The sequence below is a fragment of the Girardinichthys multiradiatus genome, chromosome 23 (assembly GCF_021462225.1).
Source record: "Girardinichthys multiradiatus isolate DD_20200921_A chromosome 23, DD_fGirMul_XY1, whole genome shotgun sequence".
In the NCBI taxonomy this organism is placed as follows: Eukaryota; Metazoa; Chordata; class Actinopteri; order Cyprinodontiformes; family Goodeidae; genus Girardinichthys; species Girardinichthys multiradiatus.
Window position 1 is genome coordinate 7,014,792 of NC_061815.1, and position 17,779 is coordinate 7,032,570.

Here is a 17,779-nt window from a genome sequence, read left to right on the forward strand (position 1 = left end):
TAAGCCAAGCTGAAGCTTACCAATTTAAGCTGATGAAGATATATTTAACTAAACTAACTTCTTAAATAAATTAATATTAATTATTATTTAATAAGGTTACTTAAGTTTTGTAATTCGCGGAGGTTTCTTCCCACCTTTTCTGGCCACAACACAAATCTAAATGAACAGGAACAAATAAAATCAATGTTTTTGAAAGATTTTGGACAAATATGTCTATGTATTTTTTTTCTCATACTTTGAGCTCATCCCACCTTTATACAGAAAATGATGCTGTGAGGTAGCGAATGGCTGGTGTGGAGTGGTTGTGATTTTCTTTTTCATTATGGTCTATGAAAAACATTTTTTGTTTGCTTGCTCTTTCGGAAACATTTCAAACACAACATTCAAATCTGGGTAACCTAGGCAACCTGCCACTTGACTTATCAGGTCATCATCCAGTTGCTATGGCTGATACGTGTAGTGCTGCACCCACTTATGTGTCCTGACAATAGTATGAACATTTTAATCTTTGCTTCTGGTCTATCTCATTCCAGCTGTAATTATCATCCTTGCAATCCTTATCACAGGAAGCCATTATACAGCCGTGTTTACAGCTGGGCTGTATTCCCCTCGCTAAGCTGGTCCTCTACAACCTGAGGCAAATGTTTGGCTGTGTCAGTGTCTGTCTCATAATTTTCTTTTTCAAAACCAGTACACTAACTACAGTGGAGGAGAACAAGTATTTGATACACTGCCGATTTTACAGGTTTTCCTACCTGCAAAGCATGTAGAAGTCTTTAATTTTTATCACAGCTACTCTTCAACTGTGAGTGGTGGAATCTAATAGAAAAATCCAGAAAATCACATTGTGTGATTTTCAAGTAATTATTTTGCATTTTATTGCTTGGCATAGGTATTTATTTATCTAACATCCAGTAAGAATTTCCGCTCTCACAGGCCTGTTAGTTCTTCTTTAAGAAGCCCTCCTGTTCTCCATTCATGACCTGTATTAAATGCACCTGTTTGAACTCGTTATCTGTATAAAAGACACCTGTCCACGCGCTCAATCAAACAAACTCCAACTTCTCCACAATGGCCAAGACCAGAGAGCTGTGGAAGAAGTTCAAAATGATGGTCAATCTCCCTCAGTCTGGGGCTCCATGCAAGATCTCACCTCGTGGGGCATTAATGATCATGAGAAAGGTGAGGGATCAGCCCAGAACTACACTGCACGACCTAGTCAATGACCGGAAGAGAGCTGGGACCACAGTCTCAAAGAAGACCATTAGTTACACACTACGCCGCCATGGATTAAAATCCTGCAGCGCACGTAAGGTCCCCGTGCTCAAGCCCGTCAGAAGTTTCTCAATGACCATCTGGATGATCCAAAGGAGGAAAGGGAGATGGTCATGTAGTCTACTGAGACAAAAATAGAGCTTATTGGTCTAAACTCCACTCACCATGTTTGGAGGAGGAAGAAGGATGAGTACAACCCCAAGAACACCATCTCTACCGTGAAGCATGGAGGTGGAAACATCCTTCTTTGGGGATGCTTTTCTGCAAAGGGGACAAGACGACTGCACCGTATTGAGGGAGGATGGATGGGGCCATGTATCGGGTGATCTTAGCCAACAACCTTCTTCCCTCATTAAGGGTATTGAAGATGGATTGTGGCTGGGTCTTCCAGCATGACAACAACCCGAAGCACACAGCCAGGGCAACTAAGAAGTGACTCCGTAAGAAGCATCTCAAGGTCCTGGAGTGGCCGAGCCAGTCTCCAGTCCTGAACCCAATCAAAAATCTTTGGAGGGAACTGAAAGTCCTTATTGCACCGTGGCAGCCCCAAAACCTGAAAGATCAGGAGATCTGTATGTAGGAGTGCTCCAAAATCCCTGCTGCAGTGTTTGCAAATGTCTGATATTTGTTATTGCAAACAAAGGTTTCTGTACCAAATATTAAGTTTTCTTTTTCCAATGTATCAAATACTTATGTCATGCAATAAAATGCAAATTAATTACTTAAAAATCACACAATGTGATCTTCTGGATTTTTGTTTTAGATTCTGTCACCCACAGTTGAAGAGTACCCATGATAAAAATTAAAGACTTCTACATGCTTTGCAAGTGGGAAAACCTGCAAAATGGACAGTATATCAAATACTTCTTCTCCACACTGTATTTGGTACATGTCAATATCTTATACTAAGGCCAAAATTACAGAGAACATTGAACAAAAGGTGCATAGTGGTAAAAAAGACCTTACAATTTTACAAAGTCTCAAATTTAGCTTACAGAATGCCAAAGACAGGGCTTTGCAAATCCAGTCTTGGAGAGCTACTATTCTAAAACCTTTAGAGATATTTCTTCTCCAACACCCTGAATTACATGATTGCTTGCTTCAAATTTCTCACCAGTAACAAAATACTTGTCTGACATTACACAATGAAAAAGTTCTTACCAGATGACATGTTAAAGACAAAAGCTGCATCAACTCCCAAACTTGGCCTGCAAGAACATAATAAAGTAATTTATTTCTTACGGCAGACAGTATGTGCAGGCCTTGAAACTTGCAGAAACCCTGAGAGAAGAAGAAGCTTCATAAATTGCTTTGCTAACTCCTCTCTTGACCCTCAACTTTGGAAACAGTTGCATGGTAGTGTGCAGCTAGGCTAAAGCATGAATAGGAAAGTGAAGGGCATGCATGCATCAGAAGAAAACCAGATACAACACAGTGCACAGACACACACCTTGTTATCCACCACATTTCACAATGCTCTGACAAAATCCCAGGCTTATTAACCCTCCTGTGTGCACTTCTTGCCTCTCGCTGCAGGGGATTGTGGGTGTTGTATTGAAATATCGACTCCTGACATTCCCACGGGTCCAGCCTGCACTGGCTCCTTGTCAAAAGTATTAAATGTCACACACCACATTTGAGCTGCTCACGCGCACACACATACACACACAGGTGCGCGTGCGCGCAGAGAAGAGACTGACGCCAACACAAAGATCCTCACTGTTAACCACAGTCAGATGCACGTACGGGAACAGAAGCGCATGCAGGTGCACTTATTCAGATGAACAGTCAGACGAGCGCCAGCACTTACACACATACCCTCACACACATACACAGTCATGGACATGCCCTCATTAATGCAAATGATAAACAGTGTGACCAGCCGAAGCCGCTCCGGGATCTTTGCCACAGTTTAGAATAACCAAACTGTACCCAGCCTTCTTCTGTCTGTATGCATGGGTGTGTGTATGCACTCAAGCTATTGCTGGAATATGTAAATGCCCACGAATAAACATGAGTCTTGTCCTGAGTGTTTTACCAGAGCCTTAACACTTTCCTTTTTGAAGCAAGAAATGAACTCATATACCCGGGCTTTATCTGCTATAACTGCCTATTGATTTAGTCTCCTGGAAACACAAGTGACTGACCACCCACAGCTACACACACTCTCACGCTGAGCTGTGCCATGTCAACAGGCTTCAGCAGCGGGACCGGGCAGCAGACAACATGCTCCACGTGAATGAAAAGCGGCTAATTAGGAAGGAAATTAAACTGCGAGATTCCATGATGGAATCCAAATAGAGTTCAGCAGAGACACACGGAGGAAAATAAAAATTGTAAAAAGTTTGTTAGTAATCTCATCTTCCCTCCTTCCTTGGCAGTGTGCATTTAATTTCTGTAGAATCATTTTGAGTACTTGAGGCTAAATGAAAAGCCCAGAAAGATGGAAGGTTATTAGGAGAAAATGAGATGGAGAGATGCTTTGATGCACTGTAAATGGAGTTCAGTTGTGATGTGTGTGGCAAAGATGGACTGAGTGCCATTGCCCTCCTTGTAATCAACAAACTTCCCCTTCCTCAAATTCCTCCCCATCAGTGTGCACCATGGGTGATGAAATAGTTTTCAGAGCGAAAGGCTTGCAATCTGTGTGTAAATGGGAAGAAAACAAAGTCAAGATCTGGATGTAAACCATCTGAGCAGATGTATTCAGTCACAGAAACGTTTTGCAATATAGCTCTTATATAGCACAGTGGATGCAAATAAGGCCCAAAACAAGGCGGTAGGCGAATAACACTGAGCAAAATGGCAGCACATGCAGTAATATTAAAAATAGGACTCCTTATGACAGCCTGTGCTTTTTTCCAACATATTTGGACGTCTGTATTTTTTTACACATTTTAGTAATACAGAGAAATTCATTTTATATAATAAACAAACAATATAAACTGGAGAAAATACATTTTAAAATATATTGTGATGTAATAAAAATGCAATTGTTAATGAGGAATCACAGAGATACACATGAAGAGACCATTGTAGCTTTGAAGCATTGTAGCTGCATTTTTAAGAAACATTAAACTGTAGACATTCAGGGCATTCACACTGCTGGTCCGGTCCAGCAATCGGTTAAAGTTGAAAATTCCCACCTTAACTTGACACATGTGGCGGGTCGAGCAGTAATGGACAGTCAGGCACAGGTTAAAGTGGAAAAAAAAGAGGTTTTTATTTAACCCAGGAAAACAGACTTGGATAAATTAGACAAAAGTCAAGATATTGGGCCCATAAAAGAGGTCAAACTAATAAACTCTACTCAAAAAACAGGCAACAAACTACACTACTTCTAACAAAACAGACCTCCTGACTGAAACGAAAGGGGAACTTAAATAGTGGCTGATCAGTGTACCCAGACAAAAACAAAAAGGGGTCAGCCACACAAAAACCTGAAGAAAAATAATTCAAGCAAGTTCCATTTCTCCCCCATGGCCTTGAGTTGTGGTATGGACCAATCTGCAGGTCTCCACATTGGCTTGCTCCGGCCCTTTCCACCTCTTGGTTCAGCCACAGGAATGGAGCAGGTGCCACTAAAAAAACTCAGAAAACAAAAAGGATTAAATAAAAAATACACACATAGCAGGGTAAACATGTGCACCCCTTTTATTATGCAATGCCATTTTATGTAAATAAACATCTTCTAAATCAAAATCAATTCTTTATTAATCTGTAAATTAGGTCATAAATTTGAAGAAAGTAAAATAGAAATGTAGTGAAATATGTAATGCTCTACTGTAGCAGTGTGATGCTGGATAGAAATGACCTAATGTGTGACTGTTACTGCAGCCATCACAGCACAATTTACTTTTACACAGAGATTTTTAGACCGGACCAAACAAACTCCTGCTGTGGCAACGGATTTTTTTGGGAGGCAGTATTGTGCTGATTGAGAAGAAAAAAGCATGAAGAAGAAAGGCAGTCTTCTTGGCGTTTCAATTACTACTTTGGTGTTCGAATGTAGCTGGTGTTTTCACCCCTTTACTACTCTTACGTAGCTCCATGAGACATTTCCAAACTCTTTCGTCTTCAGATTCACGCTCTCACTTTATTTCTCTTCTTCTTCTACTTTAATGTGCTGCTCTTACATCACATCGTATGGTACGCTGGGAATGGCATGCATTCAGTGCAAGCGAACAACTGCAGGGCCCGGATAAACCGTGCTGAAACCAGCAGTTGTAACCCTTGCCAGGGTATGGTTCTCTGGTCCATTTCAGGGTGCAGGATGGGTTCACACCAGCATGATCAGTTCCAGAAACTGGATTCTGAAACTGTAAAAATGTTCCAAAGGTTTGGTGTGAAAGCACTGTTAGTCTGGTGTGCTCCTGACTGTTGAGGTGAGAGTGAATGGCATTGTGAGATCCAAATAGCTTTCTGAGGCCTTCAGGAAGATTATAGCAACTTATAAGTCTGGTAAAGGATTGACAGAGGCCTCAAAAGAATTTTAAATCAGCCATTCCACAGTGCAGAAAATTGTCTACTAGTTGAAGACATTAAAAACAATGGCCAACATGCCCATCTCTGACTGTCCAAGAAAGTTTAATCTCAAAGCAGAATGCACAATTTTAATAGAAGTCTCCAAGAAGCCTATAGCAGCCCTCTGCTACTGTTAATGTGAACGACCATGCCTGTATGCACAACTTCAACCTTAATTGAATGTGTGTAAGGAGAAAATCTTTGTCAAATTTTAGTCTGGCCTTCATGTTTTTGTTAAAAGCCAGAGTACACAGATATTCTCTGTCCTTCTATAATAACATTCCTAGGACAGATGACATGTTTGGCACAAATCAAATGCAGCATTCCAGGAAAATAACCTCATACCAGCTGTTAAGCATAGTATTTATCGGAGCCTGGGAGTTTCATGTATTATTTTTACCTGCTGCCAACACTTATTCAGCACTAGATGCAGCCAAGATCCCCTTGTGTGGAGGGTAACAGGTGTGCCACATTTCCATCACCTGCTGGAGTATAAGAAGGTGGAGCTGTCAGCACTCCAGTGCCTGAGTATTAACCTCTGTGGTAACTTCTAATGGCCAAGCCTTGTATTCTCAGTCCAAACTGTAAGCTCAAAGTCTCTTACCTTTTTTGTGTTCCTTCCTTAGGAATCCTCAAGTCCTGGTTTCATGCTCTTGCAACCTTCAGCTCTGGCTCAACGTCCTCAGTGTTGGATCCCACTTCAGCCTAAGTATTCAAACCTCAGAAGAATCCAAGTTTGGTTCAATCTCCAGTTGACAGCTCAGTACCAATTCCTCCAGACAAGCGAACCCTGCTCACCCTCCACCAACTAATCACCAAAGACTCACCAGGTAAATTAATCTCCAATTTATTAATACGGATATCCATTGTCTATACTCACCATAGCCTCTGCAGAAAGTACTCACCGTCATCCTGGACTATTCACCAGTGCCGTAGCAGTGTCTGTTCAGTCCTCCCAGGCTTCATATCATTCCTCCACACCACCCCCTTCTCATCAAAGACAGTAAGCTCTAGTCTCATTTAATTCTCAGGACGAGCAGTGTGGTTTTCGTCCTGGCCGTGGAACACTGGACCAGCTCTACACCCTCAGCAGGGTCCTGGAGGGTGCATAGGAATTCACCCAACCAGTCTACATGTGCTTTGTGGACTTGGAGAAGGCATTTGACTGTGTCCGCATTGCCGGCAGTAAGTTGGACTTGTTTCCGGTAAGGGTTGGACTCCGACAAGGTTGCCCTTTTTCACTGATTATGTTCATAACTTTTATGGACAGAATTTCTAGGCGCAGCCAAGGTGTTGAGGGATCTGGTTGGGTGGCTGTAGGATTGTGTCTCTGCTTTTTGTGGATGATGTGGTCCTATTGGCTTCATCAGCTCGTGATCTACAGCGCTCACGGGAGCAGTTTGCAGCCGAGTGTGAAGCGGCCGGGATGAGAATCAGTGCCTCCAAGTCCGAGGCCATGGTCTTGAGCTGGAAAAGGGTAGAGTGCCTTCTCCGGGTCAGGGGGAGGTCCTTCTTCAAGTGGAGGAGTTCAAGTATCTTGGGGTCTTGTTCACAAATGAGGGACAAATGGAGCGGGAGATTGATAGTGTCAGCTGTGTCAGCGTGATGTGAGTGCTGTACCGGTCTGTCGTGGTGAAGAGAGAGCTGAGTCAAAAAGCGAAGTTCTCGATATACTGGTCGATCTAAGTTCCTACTCTCATCTATGGTCATGAGCTTTGGGTCATGACCGAAAGAACGAGACTGAAATGTGTTTCCTTCGCAGGGTGTCTGGGCTCTCCCTTAGAGATAGGGTGAGAAGCTTGGTCATCCGGGAGGGACTCAGAGTACAGCCACTGCTTCTCCACGTCGAGAGGAGTCAGTTGAGGTTGCTCGGGCATCTGGTTAGGATGCCTCCTGGATGCCTCCCTGTTGAAGTGTTCCCGAGCACGTCCCACCGGGAGGAGGCCCAGGGGACAGCCCAGGACACGCTGGAGGGACTATGTCCCTCGGCTGGCCTGGGAACTCCTTGGGATTCCCCCGGACGAGCTGGTCCAAGTGGCTGGGGAGAGGGGAGTCTGGGTCTCTCTGCTTAGGCTGCTGCCCCCCAACCCGATCCCAGATAAGCAGAAAACAATGGATGGATGGATGGATGGATGGATGGATGGATGGATGGATAATTTCATAACATTAAAATTCAGCATTTTGCTATGATTGCCTTCTTCTATAATGAAGACGGGGAGCGTTGTAGATGATCATTTAGGCTGAGGCTGCTGATATTTATATATATTATTATATATATAATTAATTATATATATATATATATATATACATGAGGTGAATGTTTTAGAGGTTTTATTTTAATTTAATTTATTTTTAAAAGCATTATACAGTCTGTGAATATTTAAATAACTGTACTATATTGTTTGTAATTTTGTTCACTTTTTATTCATGGTTATTTTATTATTGTTTCTATTATTTATTTAGCCTTCCTAATATTACCTTACTAGAGGTGCACCTTTAACCTGTGCTGCCACTGAAACTCTTTAATTTCCCTCTAGGGGGATGATAAAGTTAATCTTATCTCTATATCAATAGTTGTATATTTGTTACAGAAGTTTATGTGCTCATTTATTTGACTATTAATGGGGTGGATCCCTACACAATAGAGATGTTAGCTTTTTATTAATTCGCTGTCAGTCATTGTACGGAGAATATCTCTTGTTTTTCTCTGTCTTTCCACCATCTTCTCTGCTTAAGACACTCTTAGGCTCACTAAAACTCCTCCTCACTACTCTTAATATTTGTTTATGTTAAGAGCTCTCTTAAGGCCCAAGATGCTTTGTAAAAAACCTTTATCTTACCGAGGTAAAATACAAATAAAAATCTTCGAGAATTTCTAAAATTTTTCTTAGAATGACAGTAGTATGATCTACTTTTAGCCCAAATAATGATCTCATTGAGACCCTCTGGGGTGACCTGAAACAGGCTGTATATACAATAAACCCCTCAAAGGTCTGAGATGTGGGAGGGATGGCTGAAACAGGCATCTCACTGAAGTTATTTCACCCAAAGGTTGTGACACTAGCTATTATTGGATTGGGTGTCCTAACATTTACATCAGATAGAAAATACATTTTTGTTGATATATTTTGTTCAGTAAGTCAAACAAGGTTAATTATTGGTACATAGCTGTATTTATATCAATTTATTTTTTAGATATGAATAAAAAAGATTAGACATCAATATGTGACCATTTCTGGACTGAGCCCAAATCACAACACACTTGCATAATGAAGGTGTGGTTGAGGCTAAGATCAGTACAGCCATTGGTTGTTGCACAGCCGTTTAAACTTTTATACAAATCTTATTAATTCATACCCTGACAGATGATGGAGCATGCACATGGAGATGTACATGACCTTTAAGGGTTCCTTACTGGTTCTACAAAATACACATCTAAGAACTGGTTGGATGTTGGTTTCCATTAAGGTACTTAAAGACTCTGGTAAAAGTGGATCTTTCTGTAGTCCAGCCCAGAGTTGGTGCCTAGACAGTTCTAGGGTCAATGGTTTGGCGGTTGGAAAACAGCGCCAAAACAAAGCTAAAGATGGTTAAAAGTGGAAAAAACAACAGTGGTGTATGAAGACAATCAAAAAATGCATCCATATTTCTTTTTATGAAACAACCCACACAACCAGCATTTTTTGTAACCAGTTCTATTCACGCTTCTGGTAAAACTATCCAGTAATTTCCGTGGCACACTTCAGGAAAACATACTTAAAGTCCGTTAAAGGCGGAAATTGATGTGACTCACCACAGCACCACTGATGTACTTTCCTCTAAAGTGTTTTACACTAATTCTTTTAAAAAAAACCTAAAGCCTTGTTGGTTTTTGTTCACCATAAACCCACCTCCAGTCCGAGTCAGAAGGGTTAGTTTCCTTTGGCCTAGCCGAGAGGTGGTAGCAAGAAAGAATAGGGTCGATAGATTATAAGGTTGCAGTCATTTTGTAGCTGTGAAAAAGAACGCATTGTTGCTAAGGAAGCACTAGCACTGGTGCAGCACTGAAACCAGTTTGGTGGAAGTATTCTTGTGTGGAGTGCAGCTTGAGGGCTACAATAAATTACCATGATTTTATGTTGCCATGCACCACAGCCAGCTCTAATGAGGGTAAGCCGACCTTCAGTTTTGAATGCAAGTCAGCTGCTGTCAACATGGGGATGCCGTCATGTAAATATGCAAAGCTTTCAGAGGCCGGGCAGCTAGACGTTTCAACATTGGCTCCACATGGAAACTGTGTTTTAGGATCCCTGAAATAATTTTTTTCAGACAGAGGTTCCAGTGAAACAGTTTTGACTTAAAAATGCAACAGTTTGGAGCTCCATGCTTTTTTCGCTTTTCTGGGGAAACCTGCGGAGCAGCGAATACAGTCTTGGCATAGGCAACGTAGTATTTTATGGTTTTTAGGTGCAGATCCATCCATCCATCTATACCTGCTTGTCCTTGCAAGGTCACCAGGGGGCCAGTCCATCACAGGGCAACACAGAGACACACAGGACAAACAACCATGAACACACATTCTCATACCTAAGGGAAATTTAGAGAGACTAACTAACCGGACAGTCATGTTTTTGGAAAGTGGGAGGAAGTCAGAGTATCCAGAGATTTGAACACAGCACCTTCTTGCTGAAAGGCAACAGTGGAACCAAGCATGCAGCTTCAGATGAAAAACATTTCTATAAATATTGCCATGTTTACAATTTGATTTCCCAATATGTTAAATTATTTATTTATGGAAAAACAAGGCAAGCCTTAAATCTGCTTCTACTGTATATTCATCAACATTCTCTTACTGCTTCTGTTTGACCACATTTCCCTCTCTAAAAACATTTACTCATTTTCTTTATCACTTTTTATACTTTCTTCTTTAGCCAGGATTTTCTCTTCTTTAAAAACCTAAATCATTACTTAATATTTTTAGTATCATTTGAGGCTTAACTCAGTATTAGATGCCTTTGTGAACGTTTCTTATCGACCCCTGAATGGGAGGAAACAAGGCTGTTGAATTATCCTCATTAGACTGCAGTTTCACCCTCTATAGAGTAATCAGGACTCTTTAGAGGTGGTTTTGTATCTTTGTTCAGCTATGTAAGCAATAGGAACTACGCATAGGGAGGTATTCATGCCACAGCACACTCAGACTACTTAATGCCTTTGTGCTCCACCAGTCATCACAGAAAAATAAGACTTCTGATAACTCCAAGCCAAAATCATTGAGACCACATTTAAAAGACAAGAACCAGAGCAGTATCCAGCTGGAAGGCCACATTCTGTACTTACCCAGCCAACTGTGTTGCTTCCATTTAGTGTTTCACTGGATAAATCCACAATGGCTGCTATAAATTAGTTAGTAACCAAGCCCTCATGGTGAGCTTTGCACATACAGTATAACAATGATATCCGCATCATATGGACCACCCAGAACTTCCCCTGATAGGTGTAATTAAAAACTCCGCACGAGTGAAGAGGGCTTTTCTTACAGTTGTTCTGTAAGCCCTTTAGAAACTGCATACCTAAACTTCTAAACAAACAGCAGGAAGAGAAATAATAAGGAAGAAGCCGAGTACTCTGAGAGAGCCCAGGCATGCACAGCGAAAACACTCAAACTTCATGCAGAAAGACTATCAGTTGGGAATTGAACCCAGGACCTTCTTGCTGCAAGGCAATTGTGCTGCCAACTGCGTCACCTCACAGCCCGTAAAACTAATTTCTCCACAGGAAATTGGTCTAAAAAGGAAGCTGTGGTTCTACCCTTCTATTGTATTTTGACCAAAAGAATTCATTGGAAAACGTTAGTTTTACGAAAGTGGAATCATGTATCTTTTATACCTGTCAATGTTATACTTCATAAGAAACTCAAGTGCTGAACACCTTGGATCTTCTACCCCCACTGCAGTATACATCGGTCCAGATAATGTGTCACGGTCAAACTGCCGAACCTCCAAACAAAGGCCTGCCAGTTTATCGTTTCCTACAGAGGTTATTTATCCCTTATTTAAATGTATCTGTGTTTTACACTTTTTACTCATTACTTGAGTTTCATAATCCTCATTTTAGTAGTTTAACTTGGTGGACCAATGGGGATTTAAAACATGGCAGTGCCACAAATGCCAAAACCACTAAAGTCAGTCTGTTTCCTCTTAAAATGTTCTTTTTGTGTGAATGTTAGCCCAGATATATTTTATTTACTTAAGAACAGACCTGGCCTGATTACCTGCCTGAAGGCATACCAAGGATTTATTGAGAATCGATCAATGCAGCAATGCCCCTCCACCACCTTGTAGTGTGCACTGCCAATCAGCTGGCAAAAGGGCAAGAACACTTTAGTCACAGTGTTGAAATTTAAGGAGCATCACTTTGATGCTGTCTTGAAACTATAGGAAGAAAGTATTTTCCGAAGCCCAATAATCACATATACTTGATAAACAGATTTGAGCTTTTATTCAATGTAAATGTTGCATTTATATTTTTACTAATATAATTGTAATACCCAATATGTTCTTGCAGAAGCAGGAATGATTGTTGCTTTCCTGTTTTGCACTACTAATTCATTGAAAACATGTTACCCTTTTTTATGTTTTTGTATAAATACTATGACTCTGTAAAACTGTGGTACTTATTCTTAAGGTTTCAATACTGGGAGTATCTCATATTTAGCTAAGCCTAATCAAGAACATTTTCTTTTACTTTCACCACATTAAGATGCATGTCAGATGGGTCTTAAAAATACTAATAAAATGATTTTTAGCTCATTTTATCAGGTTCACTTTGGTGAATAAGCTCCAAAATCATATGCTTCCACACCAAGTTAACAAGACCCTAGTATAAATAGCAGAGCATTTTTGTCCAAAAGGAATAAAATATGTTGCCTTTCATGTTGATGCCATCATAGCTTATTAATTATGTGTAGAAGTTGCTGCATCATTATCTCATATTTTCCACTGTATGACCTTTTGGATACTCTGAAAGCTTACCTGAGAGGATGAAAGAGACGAAGGTCCAAGGATGAAAAACAAAATGGGAAATAAGTGTAAAACAAGAAAAACAATTTAATTAATTCTAATTAATTACCCGTGAGTGAGTCAGACTGTAACTAATTGAGCGTTTTTTTTTTTTTTTGCTTCCACAAAAGCTGCTGTGTTTATTTAGGCGGGGAAAAGGCTGAGACACGGGGTACTGGAAGAAAAAAACACAGTCCTTTTTTATTGCTGTTCTTAACAAAGACGTACCTACTTCATTCAGAAGTGTGGCACACAGAGTACAGTAACCTGCAACAGATATTAGGAGAGACAGTTTCCTGAAAAACTAAAACAACAGAAGCTGATCAGTACCTGAACAATTATAGTGTTCAGTCACCTTGTTCAGTGGTGAATAGTCTGGATCTTTTGAAGTGAGGTGAGCAGGAAGATGTCATTTTAGAGTAAGTTTAACAGCTAATCACATTATGGAGGGCCAAAAGTGAATAAATAAATAATTAAATAATAATTAAATTAATAGAAATATCATGAAATAAATAAATTTACCATTTATTTAATAAATATCTCATAAAATAATTAAATAATCATTAGGTGTATATAATAATTTAAAGTCCCATTAGGTAATAAAATATAACTTTAAAATGATTAAATCGTTAAATGTCTTTATTTATTGCATTCATTGAAAAAATAAATATGATTATTTCACTCTGTATTTATTTGTTTCATGGCTCCCTGCAGCAGTGTCTTCATGAAATAAGTTAAACTGTCAACTTGATCCATCAAACTCAGTGGGTGGGATTAGGGCAGCTCATCAACAGACTCTGATGTCTGATTGGCCGCTTCACACAGCAAATCAAGACAGCTTCTTCCAAGTTTGACATTAGTCTGAGTTTAATGTCTTCCCTGGAAGGTGTGAAAATAACTATAGTAACTTCTAGACATTTTTCCAATTTCTTACCACAATCTGTTGGTCAGCAGCCCCAGTCTCTCTATCCGTAGTTTGGCCTAAAATGTCTTTAACCATTTCAGATAAGAGTTCATTGAGGTCAAACTGCCATAAGATCAAGGATCAGTGTTAGCCTCAATCACTGAGTTTGATGGGTCAAGTTTAAATTACTTCAGGGTAATAGTGCTGCACAGGTGCATCAGATAAATAAATACAGAGTTAAATAATTATATTTATTTATTTTTAAATGTTATTTGAAAAATTGATGCTTACTTATTTAGTTTAATAATTCAAAAGGTATATTTCATTATTCAATGGGACATTTATTAATTTAATTGCATTTCATAATTTAAGTGTATATTTATTTATTTAATGACATATTCAATAAATAAATGGTACATTTAATTATTTAATGGTACATTTATTTATTTTATTTTACATTTATTTGTTTAATTTTGTCCCCTCCATATTAGGCAGCTTAACTGAAAATGTTTCTATCCATGAGATCCTACGCTGTATTAGCACATGCACGCTCCCACACCTTCACTAGAGTGTTAGATTGGTCACTATTTTTTCAGCCGAACAATTTAGTATAACCAATTAAATTGTCTTAAGGTGCGTTCCGACCGAACGCGAATGATGCGACAGAAGCGAGCGATTTACATGTTAATCCTTTGTAAAGGCGCATTCAGGAGCAAAGCGAGGTAAAGGACGGGATGAGAGCGGTCCGATTAGGGCGAATAGAACGAAGCGAACCCCGCGATGAAAGCGCAGTGAATTTCGCTTGAGCTGAAAAATCTGAATTTTTCTCTTATTTCAGGTCATGTCTATAGCCATCTTTTCAGCACAAAAGTTTTGAAACTCAGAGCAGTTGCTCAGGGTACATCTATGTTCTTGTAGGAAATTATATTTTATTCAGTATTTAATTTTGAGATGCATATATCAGCAAGCCTGATTTCCATTATTACTTACCATGCTTCATTCTGTCCATATGTTTAGGCACAAAAATCCTTATCATATTTAGAAGATGTGGACAGTACAATTAGGTTGTTTATCTATTTAGCTGAGATTTATTTACTCACCGAAGACAAATGGGCAGGCGTTCTGCCGCAGGGATGCAGCGCCTGTAGTTGCATCCCAGAGGCTGATTCGTCCCCCAACGTGGGGCAGTAGGTCCTCAGACTGGGTCCTGGATAGACGGAAGTACAGCTGAAAGCGACCGTGATCCAGACGCTGCTACTGGAGTAGGTGGTGGTACTCTCCAAACTGGTTCCGTCTCTGGTGAACCCAGGGACTTCAATGCCGGCAGGGTTGTTCGGCTTTCCATAAATAAAGCACTGTGACTCGCTCCATGTTAAGTTGAAACTGGCAAGCGGCAGATAGAAGCACCTCCCATTTGATGACATGGTGAAATGAGTGGAGGGTTGTTGCCTGTTGGCCACACAAATTACTGGCAAAATGTCAGGCGAGCAAAAGCACGTGAATGAGGTGAAAAATTTGCTAAAATCGCGGTTAGTCTACGCACCCTTAGTCTGCTGGCTGTATCAGCTGATCATGACTCCTGTGAAAAGCACAGCAATTTACAATCTTTACTGCTTTTGCACAAAATATGTGTACAGTTACACCAGAAACAAATAACTCTGGAAGAGCTACATGGATTAATGTGTGCTTATTCCATTTTACATGCCATGCTAGCACTTTGCATAAAGTGTGCCATGAAATAAGATGTTTTAATGGACTTTTACTATAAAGTATGAAAATATTTACTATAAAGTATGAAAATATTATTTAGCCACTTTTACATTCCTGCAAGTACATGCAGATGAGGATGGGATTGAAACCCATGCATGCAGCACTTGGGTTAGCAGTCCTTCACCTTAAAAACTCAGCCACGTCATCTTTGCACCGGCAGCTGGAAAGTTAAAGGAGAGACAATCTGGTTTTTCATATATTTGGTTTGAGCTGCTTTAGAACACATCATGTTAGAAGAACAGAGCTTGTGTTGCGTTTGGTGAGGGGAACAAATGAGAGCTTAGCAAGTAGGAGGAAGTGTGATCAATGTCCACATTCTTCACCAGACAGGTTCTGTTGATGCTGATCATGGTTTTCTGTTACACCAACTCAGTTTAGCAAACTGACTAACCAAATATGCAAATACTGATGGAAATAATAGAATAGAATAAAAAATAAATTGAGGTGTCAGCTTTTGCTCCTTTCATGCAGGTTTTATGGGGTTCTTTAACTATCCGGCCAATGTACTTTAAGGAAACTACCACAATCTACTGGACTTAGACCGGTTCTCCATATGTCATTTATATTGAGTCTTAACAGGATTTTTCTTCTCTTTTTAGGATTTTTTGACTTTGTTTAGGAAGTAAATGAAATGTCCAAATGATTTCTTATACTGATCCCAGACAAAACCAGCTGTTGAAGATTATTTGGTAATTGTTTCCTTTTCAAGTTATCACCATTGATTTTTAGCCTAATTTGTCCGGTTATAAATGAGTTTTGTGTTGGCAAGTAGATTTTTATAGTATATGTTTTCATAAAAGCCTTCTGCAATTCTTGTTTGGTAGAGAAACAGTCTGTTGATAAATATTTTAATCAGAACTTTGAATTAACAGTTGAACACAGAACCTTAGGTGTCTCTGCAGGTTTGTTGATCCTGATTCTGGATTTACAGCCTATTCATTGAATCCAAATGCTCCTTTCCGGTTTTTGTTCATTTCTTCACTTTTGTCCGATGTGCTAACTTTCAAATCCGACTCCCTGATCTGATCCTGGGCCATATGGTGTGCTCATAAAAGTACAGGTTTTTCCCTGCCTGCTGGATTCTAAGTACAGACCAGCAGGAACTCCAGTTGCCAAATTCAACAAATGACATTGGACATGTTTTTTTTTCTATAAATTAACTTATTGACAGTCACAGATTGTGTTTTTTGGACTTTTAGAAAGTATTTTTGCTTATTGAGGCATACTCTGTTCATTAACCGAATACGCCTAATTCGTCAGGTTGCAGCATCCATGGCAGCAGCCATCAGCAGGATGGCAAACCTAGTCATGACCCGCCCCACTCTGAGTGGGACCTGGAAGAAAGGCCAAGCTCCTTCCATCCCATCTCAACCAAATAAACATGGCTAATAATGCACATCAATAAACTGATTTATGGGACTGATATGGAAATAAAGCTATGCTCACCATGCTAGGACTGAAGTGGGCACAATATGGAACAAAGTGTGAGAAAGACTGAGAAAAGGAGGTCGCTTATACTTTGGTTATTACAAATAACATTGGTGGTGCAGCTGATGCTGAGATTGATGACTCGCCCTCCCCCACCATCAAAAAATTGATCAGATTCAAAGAAGACACTAACTGATGCCTGCAAATTACATGACAAGCAGTGTCCAGGGACAGGGAGCAGTGGGTAATTAGTGGTGGATGTGTTATGCTGAGCTAAAATTAAAAAATATTCAATAGCATCACTTCAGCAAACTGCACCATAACCAAATTCACTTTGGTTATGGTGTCTGTGGGCAGGTGCTGATTTCACAGCAGCTCATAGCTTGGAATATGGTAATGTTTTTTTTATAGTTTTACAAACAGGCATTCAACAACGTACAATAAATTCTGTCACCAAATATTTCTGCTATCTAAACATCAGCTCTGTTTGGAGAAAAGATTGGGGAATGTTTTAGAGACATTCTTATTGACACAAATATTGAGTAGTTTGTGTGTTATTGATTGCTGCAGACACTGCAGCACTTAATTTGAAGTGAGTGTCAGGGCGTGCATTTCAGGGAAGATATTACTGATAAAAATATTAAAAACTTGTGTATTATGCTCGTGTATTGTGCACCGGGGTCGTTTTTTTGAAGGGTCGATTCTATTGGGATTGTTTTTATAGATCTGGTTACTTATTTATTTCACGAGATCTGGCAACACTGGCAGGAAAAGGATTGTTATTCTCTACTGATAAAGTTCAGTTATTTGATACAAGAGAGTAAAAAAATGATTTGAA

At 39.8% G+C, this 17,779-nt stretch overlaps 1 long non-coding RNA gene across 1 annotated transcript in view; it reads left to right on the forward strand.

Moving 5' to 3' along the window:
• LOC124860038 overlaps nt 1–17,779 on the forward strand; it is a 33,142-nt gene that overhangs the window by 4,148 nt on the left and 11,215 nt on the right. The window contains exon 2 of the long non-coding RNA XR_007036259.1: nt 6,426–6,629. This is a non-coding gene — a long non-coding RNA (uncharacterized LOC124860038). The remainder of the gene's footprint in view (nt 1–6,425; nt 6,630–17,779) is intronic.